Here is a 15,820-nt window from a genome sequence, read left to right as displayed (position 1 = left end):
ACGTAAAAAGTATTGTAAATCTCAATAATTAACAACATTTGATTGACTCTTGAAATTCTATATGTGCTACATATATTGGGACAAATTGAGTAATATATATTATTTGAAAATTACGTAAGAAATACTATAAATTACAACGATTAACAACTTAAAATATTTAAAAGACATATAAAAAATTTGATTGACCCTCGAATCAGTGTCACATAAATATGGATAGATGAGTAACATATGTTGTTTAAAAATAACGTAAAAGTAATATAGATCACAATTAAAAAATCAACAATTAAAAGACATAAAAAAATTTAAATTGATTCTTAAAAATTCATCAGTATCACATAAATTGGAACAAGGGAGTAACATATATTATTCAAAAGCTATGGTACTATAAATCACAATAATTAACAACTTAATCTAAAAAACATATTATAATTTAATTGGCTTTCTTAATTTTATATATATAACATAAATTGAGATAAAAAAAAACATATATTGAGCTCGTGTTATTACTAACACTTGTGTTTAGTACAAAGAATAAAGAGTAGTTGACTTGGGCTCCTCATTAGGGCTAGGTATTCGATAATTTGGTTCGATTTTGTTTTTTTTTTCTCGGTTTTTTCAGCTTTCGATTTGTGTAATAAGTGTACCAAACACCGAATCGAATTAGTTTTTTCGGTTTTCGATTTGTGTAATAAGTGTTCGAACACTGAACCGAAATAATTCGGTTTGGTTTATGTTATTTTGATTCGGTTTTTGTTAGATCGATTTATTAATTTCAGAATCACGTACTAACTAGTAACATAAGCAAACATCAGAAAGAAAGAAAAAGAAAACAGAAGAAAAAATCTTGAAAACAAAAAATAATCCTGCTGGTCGCCACCTCACCGGTCGGTTGCTATTGGTCGGCAGCTTCTGGATTCTGATCGCGACAGTCGGAGCCTCGACGTCGCTGGTAGGCGTCGGGAAGTGGGAAGTGGGAAAGTGGGACTGGGACGTGCGGCGCCGACGATGGGAGACGGGGTTGAACTTTGGTCTTTGAACTTTGAAAACTGAATGTGCGGCGATGGAAAGTGTGCATGACTGGGTTGTGTGTTGCACTATGCGACGACTGAAAATTGAATTTTTAGAATTCTTGACCTAATTTTCCATTTTGCTTATAATATATAATATTAATAATTAATATATATTATAATATAATATATTTCGTTTAAATCGAAATACCAAAATATACAAAATCACATACCGAAAATCGAACCGAAATATCGAAACTATGAAAATATATACCGAAAATCGAACCAAAAATTGAAATACCGAAATCAAAATATTGAAAAAAATTGGTTCGATTCAGTATTTTGATTTTTCGATATTTATGCCCAACCCTACTCCTCATATCCATCTAACATATATTATAAAAAAAATGCAAATATATTCATGCTAAAGATAAAAGCATTTTGTTTGTAGTTGTTTTGTTGTTGGATAGTAAACTCCTAACCACCCCTTACTTGCTTCAACTAGTCTATAGTAGAAGTGGTACCTCAATCCCTATGATTTCGTCAAACCAACACTTAATTCCAATATATATACATAATAATACCAAAGAATAAAAATTGTTCAAAGTGGAAGTCAAATGATGGTCCAGAGATAAAAAGGTTACTACGAGAGCAACGAACGTCCTAAACCCTAGCAGCAGCCATGTCTGCGCACATCTTTCCCCTGCCTTTGGTTGTGGGAGAGATAAATCCTAATCCTAATCAACAAACATCCTTTGCTACTTGATTAACTACAAATCAAGCTTACCAAAATTTGACAAAAAATCAGTTGAAACAGATTCAATATGTACATGGAGAGCTTACGATTCAATTCACAAAGGGAGAACGACAAGTTTTCGCATAGGAAGAAGGATTACATCAAGCTGTAATTATTAATTAAGTTCTCATCTGATACACTAGAGGTGAAGGATTTGCGAACAATTTTACCTAAACACTTGGGCATCAAAGGAAACTGTTTAGTTCGTTTACTTGCTCGTAGACATATTCTGCTAAGGATAGACCAATATGAAGATTATGCGGTTGCTCTATCAAAATTGGTAAGATATTTGCATTTCCATGGAGAGCAACATCTTTATAGGGCATTTCTTTGGACAGTAGATTTCAATTCAAGAGAAGAAACTTGTTGTCGATGGCATCAACGGTTGGAAGGCCAATAGCTGTCGACAAGGCAACATAAGACAAGACAAGGCTTAGTACTGCTAGGGTGAAGGTGATACTCGATCTTATGGGCAAACTGCCTAAGAGGATGTGTCTCCAGTATTTGGACGAACAGACAAAAACAAACAAAAACAAAAAGAAGACACATGAAAGGCAACATAGTTTGGATTGTAAGGTGGCTGAGGAATTTATTCCAAGTCACCTACCAATGCGACTAGCAAAGCAAAATCATATGGCAGTTTCAACAACAACACGATCCATTAAATCCAAAAAGAAGTGATGAACTATCAAGTTTTATTGGACATATTTGACGAAGAAGACAAGAGGAAATACTTCAGGTTACTTTACATGCGCAATCCATCTCTTTTAATTCTTACATATATAATATAAAGTTTGAGGTTGATAACTCAGCTTTATTCTTAGATTTTGTATTTTTACATTACTTAAGCATTCTTATTTGTAGTATCATCACAGAGTGTATTATAAACTCTATGATGATCATAGAATATCTAGTTTTCTCTAGCTCTTATTTTCTTCATACTTGTTAATTAGTAGAGGGTCCGTTACCTCATTAAGATTAGTAAGGTAAGGCCTAGCCCCCCTTGCCTGTACTTTTCTCTTTGAGATCTTTTTCTCTTTATTAATAAAACTAGCTCTAGGGACACATTGCCTAGTGGAATTGCTTTAAAAAAATGATGGTCCAGATTAAACATTCTTTATACATATTTCAGATCAAGATTTTAGAGTCAATTGATTTGAAAAAAATTATATAATAATAATAATAAAAAAAAAATGATTAGTTGTCCTACTAACCAACACCAAGTAAATTCTTTGGTTAACTAGTTATGTCATCTTTATTATTCATCTGTCTTGATAGTTATGTCATCTTTATTATTCATCTGTCTTGATTTATGTGGCATAATTTAAATTTTGAGAGCTAAATAATTTAAATTTGATGGTAAATTTAAATAAAATCTTCAAATTTTTTGAAATAAAATATATATATCTATGAAACTATGTAAAAAGTATTATAAATCATACTAATTGACCATTGAAAATATTTAAAAGATATATATAAAAAAATTATGATAATGTAGACTTATTTGAATCTCAAAATCTAAAAAGTATCATACAAATTGAGACGGAGGAGGAAAAAGAAAACTCGTTTAACCACTATGATCAAGATGTAAGGTAAGTTATATTTTCCTCTCCTCTATACCTTTTTGCTACTTATTTTATTAAAAAAGAAAAAAGGATAAATATAACCTCGAATTATCGTAAATGGTATGCAGATACCATCCGTCATACTTTTGGGACATTGATGCTCCTGTCATTCAAAAACTAGAGCATATATACCCTTTGTACTAACAGACATACATGTGTCATAATCATCGATCCAACATTTATTAAATATCGGATGGACAGATAAGATTGTGCCACGTGACCCTATTTAGTCTTCTGTTAGAGTGAAGGGCATAAATGTTCTAGTTTTTTAGACGGCAGGGGCACCAACATCCAAAATGTATGACATAGGGTATCTACATACCATTTACGATAATTCGACGTATATTTATCCTTTTTTCCTATTAAAAATTAATAATTTAGACACTAATGTCATGCCTTCAACCATTAGTGGGACAGAGGGGAGTAAAAGTCTATGAGGATGAATTTTTTTAAAGGGAAACTTATATAAATATACCATTTATAGCAATAACATTTTTTTACTTGATCATTTTTAATATATTTATAATACAATTTTAATACATATTACAGAGAATAATTTATAAAACACATATAATTAATACAAGTCTTATTGATGGATAATACATTTATCACACATTTTAATACAATGTATCAATCTCTTATCAAACAATCATAATATATTTTAAAACAGTCACACACACACACACACACACACACACACACATATATATATATATATATAATTCACTTTTAATAGATATTGCAGATTTATCATAATATTGCTATGTATTGCTATAAATGGTACTCCCTCTGTCCCAATTTATACGACTTACTTTTATTTTTAGTCAGTAAAAAAAATGACACATTTTTATCTTAAGTAGCGATTTAACTTTAACATGTTCATCTTATCCTTAAAGAAATTATTTATAACCACACAAATTTTTATCATTCATGTTAGAATACAAGTTTTAAAAGTCTTCATTTTTTTATTAAATTTCGTGCTGAGTCAAATTACCTCACATAAAATGAGATAGAGGGAATAATTAATAGAAAATATTACTAAAATCAGTAATTGTTTATTAAAAGGTACCCATCCAAGAAAATAAAAAGTATTTCATTTTGGGTAGTGCTAAATGACCAGAAATTTAAAAAAATTATATTATTTTTTTATTTTAAAATAAATTGATCTTTTTTCCAATTTCTCAATTAAAATATATTAAAGTTAAAAGGATAAAAATGTTCAAAAAGATAAAATAACATAAATAAAATACCATTCTGACCAAATTTTCTGCCCAAAAGATTTTTTCCTTTCATTTTCTATACAAAAAAATGTAATAAATGTTTGATCCAAGATTGGGTATATAGATGTTGGTGGGGTCCAGCCTATTGTAGTATTTAATTATGTCAAATCATGGATCCCATAACCACACAGAATTTCTCTATTAAATATACACCCATTTATCTTCTCCTAGTGACCCAAACAATCATTTGTGTACGAAATAAACAGTCTTACGTACGTATCCTTTATTTCACATGGATATTTAGTGAATTTTTGATTATTTTTTTTTCAAAATATTTGAATTGTTTAAAATTTAAGATATTAAGGTCCGTTTGGCCATGCGATATGGTATAATAATACGAAATCATGATATGATATCATAATATAGAATTATGAGATGAAATTAAAGTTTTGTTTGGATATGCAATATGAAATTTTTGTGTTGTATATTTTCTCATAAACATAAAAATCTCATAAGTTGTAAAACTATTAAAATAACTTCAATTGTTTATTTAATCTAACCAAATAAACAAAAATTTATAAAATCGCATAATAAATTATTACAAAGCTATTTGTTCTCCACTTAAGTAATTGTTTCATCTAACTTTAATTCATCAAACTTTAATTCAAAAAAAAATTGAACATAAATTATATTGTATTAGTCTTTAATATGATCCTCCCACATAGTACGGACAATTTTCTCACGTCGAACTTACATTTCTCGATCATGTGACCAAGAAGATGAACCAACATTGTTACTTTGAGTTGTAATAAATAAAAAACGGTAGAAGTAATAAATTAGGTGTTGGAGTAAATGAAGAGAACAAATCTATTACTCAACAATCGATTGATGTGAGTTAAAGTGAATATATGTTGGTGAGAATAATAAATTGTCGGTAAGAATAATAAATTTTAAAAAGTAATGATGTGATTATAAATTTTATTTACATATGAAATAAATGGTTAGTAGATATAAATGTGGGGGTGTTTTAACAAAATATAAACTTGTGGATCAATTTTTGTATTAAAAATATCGCAAATCATGATATGAAATTTCCATATCATGGTTTTTGGAGAATATGAAATCACATCTTATGATATGGAATCATGAGATGGAATCATCATAAAATCACATGTCCAAACGTTGATTCCATCTCACGATTCCATATCGTGATATGGTATTGCATGGCCAAACGCCTACTAAGGCTCATTTGTTTCCATTAAGATTCACACGTCTGAATCTGAATAAACATCTAAATATTAAGATGTGCATTAAGATCTAGGTGTCTGGAACTGAATACACATCTGAATATTAAGATGTGATCTCTAAATCTGAACACTGAATGATTAAGACTGTTTGTTGTCAATAGTTGAATGTGTATGTGAAATTAAACATTCATATTAATAAAAATTATAAAATTTTCATTTCAACAAAAAATATTACTTTTTGATCAAAAAGAAATTAAATCTTTACATTTGATTTTAAAAATAAATAAATTATATGATATGCAAATAAAAATTATTGTAACATGAATATTTTTAAGAATGCAACATAAACATCTCTTCATAAAAAAAATAATTCAACTAATCAAATCTTTTTTTTATTCAATTGGTCAAATATAAGATAATTTAATAATTAACTATAAAATAGTATGATCAAATTCTAACGTTCAAATATTATAAAACGTGTCAAATAATAAAAATATAAAATTCTCAAGTATTTCCTCTTCTTTGCTTTTGTTGAAGTGTAAGTTTTTCACGCATATTACTTATTATATGTGAATTTGTAGTTGTCCAACCAGGTCCACTTGTTTTATCCAAGACTTCTTCATGTTCTCCTTCATCCTCGACAAATATTAATTGAGCTGACTCGTATTGATTAAAAAAGTCATCATTTATACGCTCCTTCCTAATAAAATTATGAACTGCAAAACATGCAACACCAATGTCTCTCTGAACATCAATTTTTATTGAAGCATCTTATCCAATATAGGAAATCTTGATATAAGAACTCCATTAGCATGTTCTATAACTTTTCTAAGTTGTGCATGACTATGATTAAATTTATCCTCTTATTAATATTCTGCCTAAGATGATAATCTCCTAATCAATATCAAACGTTGTGATATGGGGCTAGAAATTCTTGAGTGTTTGGATATGCTGCATCACATAGATAGTCATTAAAATAATTAGAGTGAAATGATAAACTCACTATGTCAATCCTTATTTTCTTAATAGGTGTGTCAATTCAAAAGTGGACAAGTAATTAGAAACAAATGGAGCATTATGGACCAACTATTTTTAATAAGGATGACACATAAAAAGGAATGGAGGAAGTAATATTTTTGTCAATTTTGATCAAATTGTGACCACATAATTATGTTCATATTCACCCTTCCCGTAAATGAAGTTTTACTTTTGTAGAAGATAAATTGCACTAATTTTAAGAATAACTTGGGATAAACAAAAGGACAGTAGTGTAAAATTTAATTGAATGTTTTTTAATAGGTGCGCATTCCCTCACAAATTCAATTAATATGAAATAGAGAAAGTACTAAATACTTCATACTCCCTCCTATTTACTTGTCCAATTTTCCTTTTTTACTTGTCCATTTTTAGTTGTCTTTTTTACTTGTTCATTTTGACAAATCAAGAGATAATTTTTTTTTACCTATTATATCCTCAATTAATTAATTTTGAAAAAGGTAAAACTTCTTGATAATCTTAAGTTTCAATTTATCCACTTCATAATTAACAGGGGTAAAATAGTAACTATGTCAATTCAAAAGTAGACAAGTAGTTAGGGACAAAGTGAGTATATCTATATTAACTGAATTTGTGAGATAATACACACATATTAAGAGAAAAACATTCAAGGACATAATTCAAATTTTAAGCCATAATTTTCATTATTGACCTTGGTGAAATCATAAATATAACTTTGTAAATAGTGTAATTCATCTATTAGAAAATATAAAACTTCATTAAATAAAAGACAAATATGAATAAAATTTCATATATTCATCTTAAAATTTGAATAATTTAATTATTTTGAACAATAAAAAAAGTCCAAAAATCCAATTAATATGAAATAAATGAGTAGTTATTAATGTCCCGTGCATGATTCAATAACATTAATTTAATACTTATAATTTATTTAACTTACACTTAATGATAAAATGTCATAATATTTAATTTAAAATAATATAAAAAATAATTAATTATATTTCAATTATTCCCATTTAAGATCCTAATCATTCTTCAATATTTTCATTTTATTTGAATTTTTGAAAGTTAAATCATGAGGCTATACTTTTTTTTAATAAAAATATATCTAGAATAATGTGTTAAAAAATCATGCAAATTTTCTAAGGGAATTTTTTCTTAATTATTTTTTTAGTATATTACTTCTTCGTTCACTTTTACCTGTCACTTATTCCTAAAATAGATTTTCATTTTACTTGTCACTTTTGACATATTAAGAAAAGGCAATAATTTGTTTCCATATTTTACCCTCAACATTCAATACTTATTTTCCAAATCATTTTCTAAGACATTATTTAATAGAGGATAGTTTGGTAAATACCTATATTATTAATTATTTTCTTAATGAGTATTTCAAGTCAAACTGTAGCAACTAAAAATGAACGGAGGGAGTATTAACTTGTAATAATAATGTTTTAATTGAGTCCTACGGAAGTACCTTTCAAAATTCTTGCAATAGAACTCTAATCGAGGAAATAGATTAATTTTAATAAAATTAATATGACACTTACTCACTTTTATTTGTTTATTTGATTAAAAAATAAAAGATAATTTATCATTAATTTTTAATTTGTTCTTGTTATTAATTAAAATTATTTTTAACTTATTCTTTAATATATTAAACTTATAATAATATAATAAAATTATCTTTGTATTTTTGTAAACTTTACAGAGCCTCTTTAATAAACAACCAATAGAAAAAGAAGAAGTATGGTATATGATGAAGAGATAAAATTAAAAGGGATTGAAGCACGGACAATATATAGAATTAAGGCCCCGCTTATACATTTATGAGAAAATTTTAGAAATAACGAACCTAATAGATATAATAAGACTTTATTATTTGGTATGCAGGCCCATTTGTATATTTACTTGCGAATATACATATAGAGTAAGTATATACAAATTATGTATTTATACATTTAAGAATTTTTCATAACTCCGTTTATATATTTCGCTTGTCAATATACAAACAATGTAATTTATCATGAATTTTTCATAAATCATATACAAATAGTTAGGATAAACACATACAAAATTCCGGGTTTATACAAATCAGACGAATTATACAAATCAGGCGAATAACAAGAATTGAGGAAATTGTAGTCGCGAATTACAAATTTCTTAAATTGTAGCTATAGTACATAATATAGGCTAAATGTTTGTTATTCTCCATAATTTCCCCCTTTTTATACCGATAATACAACTCATACATATAAAATCATACCTCATTACTAATTTAAATTTAAATAATAATACTTTTTAAAAATAAAATTAAAAAATATTTTATTTCTTAATCTTTTTCTAATTGAAGTGGGATAAACATTTGATAACATATTCCTTGATTTTTAAAGTTAAAATGAAAAAAGGTCAACAATAACTCATTAACAATATTTTAAAAATATTTTGTGATTTGAAGCAATGTAGTAAACTTTCATGTTTTATGACTTTATAATTGTTGTATCTTAACTTTGAAGCCAAAATTTATATGAGCAAATGTTTATTCTTCTTCAATTCGAAAAAGATTAAGTAATAGAAATATTTTCTATTTTATAAGAGAAAAGAATTTTTATTTTATCGAAATAAAAATTAATTATAAGTAATATCTATGAAAGTTAATGAAAGGTTACAATATTTTTATTAGAAAAAAGAATGTGTTTTAAAAGAAAATAATAGTATATTTATTAGAAAAAAGACATTTTTGACCAAAAGTAACAATTAGGGAATAATTATTAGAAAAATGAAGTGTGTATTAAAAGGAAAAAAAAAGAATTTTTTGAATCAAACTACTAGCTACATGGGCAATTTGGGATTAAATTATTGACGATAAAGACATATTTGAACTTAACTATTGACCCATCACGTTTTTATTCAAAATCAAATACTTTTAAGGGTACTTTTATTACTTTTTTTTGTTTAAAGAAATACATATTGACAGTTTTTATTATTAATAATACAAGTTCATACTTGATGAGTCATGTTACTTGGCAAGGAAGTGCCAAAAGTCCTTTGGGAAATGAATAGGGGGTAATGATAAAAACTATAATAAAAAATCCCATAGTGCAGTGATGTTATCTTTGATTAAAAGGGAACTCCAAATGGCACTTAGTTGTACTACTTTTTGATTTAGTGTGTATGAATTGCATAGTGGGCTCCACTTTCCCATTTTGACTAATTTGTATTGGATTATAGTCTATAGTATAATGCTGTTTTATATTTTGCTTGAATTAATTCCAAAGCAAAGCCTAACAACTAGCAAGTTATGATTATACAATGCATGATATAGTAATTTCCATGAATACTCATTGCTAAATTAGGTGTAAGCCCCTAAAGTTATAGCTTAGTGATAGTGGTATGCAAGATTTTAAGTAAGGGTTCTCGATCTATTGTGAATCTATAGTCACAATTTAATTCATAGGTAAATAGTTCGAGTTTGAAATTATGGTGCGTAGTTTAATAGAAACTTTTATTTACTGTCTCGAATTGATATTTATTAGTATAATATGAATAATTTTCAAAGGATGTTGTAATGACTCGTTAAGTTGTTTTGAGTATTAGGACCTCTTCTCCTTAAAAAAATATTTTTGTTGCTTTATAAAATGATTTATGATTTGAAGTTTGACCAAAGTAAATAAAATTGAGAAACGAACTTCGAATTGAGGTTTGCTTGTTCTAATAGGTTCGTCGGATAATTTACACTGTTCCATGGGACCTTATTAGTGTTCAGACCCTTGAGTAGCTTACTAGTTAATTTGAAGTTAAAAGTTGACCACTGTCAATAACATGATAGTACCAAGTCCCCTATATTATGTTCCATGTTTTGCACAATTGCTTCATAGCATTGCGACCACATTGCGCCACAACCGCGCTATATTATGCTTTAGGTATAAAGTGAGCAAAATTTAAAAATTCAGTTATTTCTCTATTTTAAGATTTTGGAGCTTGGATAGCTCGAAATATTGTGCTAGAAATGACTACAAACTTTTGATAAGTAATTTATCACATTATTTAATGATTAACATGATTACCCACATGTTTTTAAGCTTAAATCACGGGTTTTGATTATGAAATTTGAGGATCTTAGATCTAGAGTCAAGAAATGCAAATTGATAATTTGGAAGTCAATTAAGATTGAATTTTGATATTTGAGATCCCTAGGTTATAGATAAGTCAATTTTAAAAGAAAATTTCAGCTTCAACCTCAGGGGCTTGAGGTTGACTTTTGGACTAGTGTTTTTATATGAAAGATGGGCATTGATGGACTCATATACCAATGTAGGTACTAAGGTAAGCTTTTTGATAGATTAGAAGCACTCAAAGATTCAAAAAGAGGGAAAGCTATTAAGATTCTCCATGTGGTGCATGTACAATGCAGTTGTACCTCATGGGTACGTTATATATACTTTCGGACACCCTTGAGAAGTTAGTTAATGCATGAGGTTATGAGTAGTTATGACATTATATCACATTGTATTCTATCATATTCAATTCATCATTTTCGAATTGTTGGACCGTGTTACCTATCTCGTGGTTGTATTTCGTGAAAGCTCTATCTTTGCACTTGAAACTATTTGCTTGAATTGTTGATTAATTGTTCATTTTATGAACTATACTTGTGTTATACTAACACTTGAGTTTTCAACTACTAAAACTCCATTACTACTTCAAAGAGAGTTAGTCTATGATACCTATTGAGTACACATTATTTTTGTACTCATACTACATGTACTACTCAGTTTATTGGGTGTTGGTTTAGAGTCGCGTATGAGTGAAGCTCAAAGAGCTGTCTAAGTGTGTTTCTGGATTGATGAGATATTATGGTGAGTTTCCTGGATGATCTGCGATATCAATAGCTTTTTTATTTATATTTATTCATGTACTTTGTTTTTGATAATGTATTGATAGATTCATACTTGTATATTAAATTTTAGAGATTCTCGTACTTTTAACTTAAAGTTTTGGAGGTTTTTGGTTATATTCTTTGTACTTTATGAGTATGAGACTTGGTTATGACTTATTTATCATTCTTACATTTGTATCCTTTTATTAATTGTTAAATTTCGTTATTGGTTTAGGTCTAGGTTCTCTCACGCCTTGTAGATTTTTGGATCGTGATAATTTTATATGGAAGTCCTCGATTCTTTGGACTCGTTGGTACAAGAGACATGTATAGTATAGTCTTGCGGATAAGTACAAAATATTTTGTATTTATCTTCAACAAACTATGTGACATTTTGGATAATTTTATTCTTTTATTATTTATCGTGCATACTTAATTTTAATTGAGGTTCTAATTTTTTTTTCACTCCCTCAAAAATTGTGAGGACTCGTTCAACATCATCAAGAGAGTAAGAGCTCATTCTCACTGCTAGGGATATTGTATGTGACAAAGGTAGAGGCTGCAAAGTGATACACTTTAAATTACACCTTAAGATGATGTAATATTATCGTATGCAAATACAATAATCCAAATAAGGTTGGACTGAATATCACAGAGAATAGGGAGATTCTACATATCAAACGAATATTTAATTGACAGTCTAAATTCTATTCTGTAAAAGCAGAAAAGTTTTATTTTATTCTAAGACTCAAGATGAAGTACTAACTTGAGTTAAAACTAAGGATTAAAGAACTATGGTTCTGTCCCCACAATGGGATACAATCAGATTTTTAGATATGCACTCAGTCTCTACATCATCACTCAATCTTGGAATCTTATCCAAGATTTGAATGATTTATCTCAATATAATTTTTTCAAACCTATACAAGTTATTTAGGTAAGAACGACTAATTATATATCATGTAAATTTAAATTATCCCTAAGGGAATTTAATAAACAAAGGTTAGCACCTTGAGTTCATACAAACTATTTTTTTTTATCAAATTCTAATCTGCTTTCCCAAGCAAAACAAAGATATTATGGTGTAAGTTAATGCTTACAATCACCAGCCAATTAATAAAATCAAAAAATAACTTGATACCCTAATTTATGAAAATCATGTAACATACAAAAATCGTGGAACTCTGTACTCTCATAGGGTCTACAACCTCAGTAGATGATTTAACTATTCATAATTCAAGAATGATAACAAGAATTAATTGAATTCATAAAGCTTATTTTGAATAAAAGATGAAAAAAATTATGTGTTCATTCAAAAGGCAGGCCAGGGGGATTAACGATACTATATTGGTTTCATTCCCCAACAGATCGAACAACATATCTTTCCACTAATAATTTCATTCTCCCATCGAGAGGACAAAATCTTGAAAACTAAAGAGAAAAATATCAAAAGCTAAAGCTAACTTAATTATAGTTATTCTTCATTACAAAAATCTTATAAATAGTATTTCTAATGACTCACAAATTTAAAATCTTAAACAAATCAAATTTCCCTTTCGACACCGTCCACATATCATACATTGATCCATGGTCCATAAAAATAAAAATAAAAATAAAAAATTAGTCAAATTTTAAATACCACTCGTAAATTTCTAAATTCATGTGCATATAAGAGTAATATTTATTATCCATGGAATATAGAAACTAACCCAACCATCAACTAACATCCAACGATGCACAAACCAAGTATTTGCATGAATATAATTATGTCAATTTCTTTATTTACATCTCAAAATGGTGTTGAAAATCACAAAGATAAAGTAAGAAATTCATAATATTATTAAAAGAATATCTAAATAATGACAAATTTTTAGTAATACTTCCTCTATTTCATATTAGTTGATCATTATATTAAAAATAATTGTCCCATATTAGTTATTTACCTTACTAAATCAAGAAAACAAAAATTAGATTTTTTCTTTCTTACCTTTACAATTAATTCTTTTTTGAAAGTGTTCACTTTTGTTTATGAAATTCCAAAAAGTTTTTCAAGGGATGAATTAGTAAAATTATCTCCTTATTTATAATTTCTATCAAAATAGAAAATGATCAACTAATACGAGGAAATAGTAAAATTTGTTGTATAATGCTCTCACTCATATGATTTGTGAGATTCAAGGAAGATAAAATATAGTATATACTTGATCATTTATAACATATGAATCCCAATTTTGTCTAGTTACATCAAAATAATCAACACATCAGTTATTTGAGTTGATAATTATTTTTTTGAGTTTTTATTCGGTGTTCAATGTATGTATTGAAATTCCGACTAAATCTGAATTACGCACTGCAGAGTCCATTTTAAGAGTGACTCTCCCAACATAATTTTTTTCATACACAAAACTCAAACCCGAAATCTTTAATTAAGAATTAAACAATCTCCCTACTACACATTTGAATTGATAATTGAAACAACAAACAAAAAAACATTAACGGATGCTTCGGTGAAAAGAAAGCTTGAATTGGCTAAATGACATTACCAATGGGACAAAAGTACAAAATATAAAAAATCAGAACATACAGACAACAAACTATTTAGTACTTAATTAATAACCATCATTTTTTGGTGGGAAAAGTCAAGTAATTCAAGTTTCTTTCAAAGTGAAAGTGAAAGCTACGCAAGTACTATTCTCTCCATAAATATAATAACACTATCACAATTCAAAAAGTACCTAATTGTTATGATTTTTAAATTTTTGTAAATGAAATAATTAAAAAATAAAATTCAAACAAATAACTAAATTTACCGTAGAAACTCAACTTCTTTAATCCTGTCTCCTTTATAAATTTAGGATTATACTGCGCAAAATTAAGTTATACTTTTACACGTTAATTATTTAAAAGTTTTTTACACTTAAATCATTTTAAAGTAAATACAAGTATCTTTCATAATAAGCAAACTAAAGTAAGCTAAAAGTTGAAGGGCAAATAATCTTGTATCCAATACTCAAATCATTTTATAGTAATAATATTTGTCTGGAATTTTTATAGTCATTATAGTAAGGTGATAAACCAATCAAGACTGAACACTAGCCCCATTTTGTAGACAGATTGAGATCGACCTTCTATTCAGGTGAACAATGTTTCACTGATTAGGCGGGGACATGATTCGAACCTGCAATCTTATGAGCCTGATGAGTCGTATACTTATGTTTTTATAGTGAAATGACTATATACTTATGTTTTTATAGCCAATAGTAAAAAGACTATATACTTATACTATAACACGGCTATAAAATATAATTTATATCTATAGATTTAATAAATTATTAAAATTACCCATAAGTTTGTATTATAAGTCTATAGAGAACATATTTCGTTAAAAAAATTAACATAATTGATGAAAATCAACAACAACATGAACAAAAATGGTACAATAATTGCATACTCAAATGTGTTACTGATTCAGGATAAATAATAATAATCCATTAAAAACAAGTTATTCTTTGTAATGGAGTTGATTGTAAATATATATTAATTGAGTCTAGTACATAATGAATGATTTAAAATAAAATATAAAAGTTTGAGATAATTTTAAAAATTTCAAATACTAGAATTTGACCTAAATTTTAGATTTTTTCTAAAACTTGGATGTTTGCAAAATATATGTATCAAATAATGACAAATTAAATGGTCAAACATTAATTTCTAAAATAATTTCAATTTTTTCTCAAATATATTTATGATCAAACGACACCTTAATCTTAGTGAAAGCCAAATAAATATTTTCTCATATCATTTTTAGTGGTCACTATTTGACTTGGCACACATTTAAAAAAAATCAAACTTGCTTTAATTGTACTACATACTTCAGTTAGTAAGGGCGCGAAGTGGACCCCTTTGTAATCAAACTCTTCCTGCTATTGTCTCTTTCTCCTACTTAATACCTCCAACTCCCCCTTCTCCTCTTTTCTTTGTTAAATTTCTGTATAACAAGTTCATTATTACTATTTTTATTTGTATCTC

The sequence above is a fragment of the Solanum verrucosum genome, unplaced genomic scaffold (assembly GCF_900185275.1).
Source record: "Solanum verrucosum unplaced genomic scaffold, falcon-dt-bn FXZP01000122.1, whole genome shotgun sequence".
NCBI lineage: Eukaryota > Viridiplantae > Streptophyta > Magnoliopsida > Solanales > Solanaceae > Solanum > Solanum verrucosum.
Note: the sequence above shows the minus strand (reverse complement) of the source record.